The sequence below is a fragment of the Priapulus caudatus genome, unplaced genomic scaffold, assembly GCF_000485595.1.
Source record: "Priapulus caudatus unplaced genomic scaffold, Priapulus_caudatus-5.0.1 Scaffold314, whole genome shotgun sequence".
Taxonomy (NCBI): Eukaryota; Metazoa; Priapulida; class Priapulimorpha; order Priapulimorphida; family Priapulidae; genus Priapulus; species Priapulus caudatus.
The window spans coordinates 138,188-139,780 of NW_014577375.1; positions in this window are offsets into that span (position 1 = coordinate 138,188).

Sequence of the window (1,593 nt, forward strand, 5' to 3'; positions counted from 1 at the left end):
CGACAATGGAGAAAAGGGGAAGGGCGGGCGGGGATAAAGTAGGTGGTTTTGCACCCTACAGGCTAGGCCGCTCTCCTAACTATAAACATAGGTCTACTGATAAGAATTTATTACAGAAACCTATGTTGAGATATACCCTGACCATACTAAATGCGTTTTCATCACAAAATAAAACTCTTCTGGTGAGATTTTGCGCATGCGCTAAAACAGTAACGTATAGCCAGGTTATGTACTTAATGGTATATGCGGCGGGGACCTTACGTGCAACGTCCGCTTCCTATTTCTGAAGTGAAGTCTACTGATGAAATTTTATCATATAGATCTATGTTAGGATAACCCCTCTTCATTTTAAATTCTGAATGTTTGCAAAATATTCTTCTTTTCGGGAGATGTTGCGCATGCGCGAACACCGTTTCAGACGTGCAATGCGGCAAAAGGAAAAGTACGTAAATATAGCTTGGTGAGGGAGAGAGGGGAGGGAAACTGAGGGAAGGTGGCAGGGACGACAGCCGTGGGGCGGTGGAAGGAGGAGGCTGAGCGTGCGACAATGAAGACAAAGGGAACGGCGGGCGGGGATAAAGTAGGAGTTTTCCACCCTACAGGCTAGGGCGCTCTCCTAACTATAAACACAGGTCTACTGATAAAAATTTATTACAGAAACCGATGGCGAGATATTCCCTGACCATACTAAATGCGTTTTCATCACAAAATATAACTCCTCTGGTGAGATATTGCGCATGCGCTAAAACAGTAACGTAGTCAGGTTATGTACTGACTGGTATATGCAGCGGGGACCTTACATGCAATGTCTGCTTCCTATTTCTGAAGTGAGTTCTACTTATACAAATTTATGATATAAATCTATGCTAGGATAACCCCTCTTCATTTTAAATTTATAATGTTTGCAAAATATCATTCTTCTCGGGAGATATTGCGCATGCGCGAGCACCGTATCAGACGTGCAATGCGACCAAAGGAAAAATACGTAAATATAGCTTTCTGAGGAAGAGCGGAGTGGCAAACCGAGAGAAGGTGGCAGGAACGACAGTCGAGGGGCGGCGGAAGGAAAAGGAGGCTGAGCGTGCGACAATGAAGACAAAGGGAACGGCGGGCGGGGATAAAGTAGGAGTTTTGCATCCTACAGGCTAGGGCGCTCTCCTAACTATAAACATAGGTCTACTGATAAGAATTTATTACAGAAACCTATGTTGAGATATCCCTATGTTGGACCATACTAAATGCGTTTTCATCACAAAATATAACTCCTCTGGTGAGATATTGCGCATGCGCGAGCACCGTTTCAGACGTGCAATGCGACCAAAGGAAAAGTACGTAAATATAGCTTGCTGAGGGAGAGCGGGGTGGCAAACCGAGGAAAGGTGGCAGGGACGACAGTCGAGGGGCGGTGGAAGGAAAAGGAGGCTGAGCGTGCGACAATGAAGACAAAGGGAAGGGTGGGCGGGGATAAAGTAAGAGTTTTGCATCCTACAGGCTAGGGCGCTCTCCTAACTATAAACATAGGTCTACTGATAAGAATTTATTACAGAAACCTATGTTGAGATATCCCTATGTTGGACCATACTAAATGCGTTT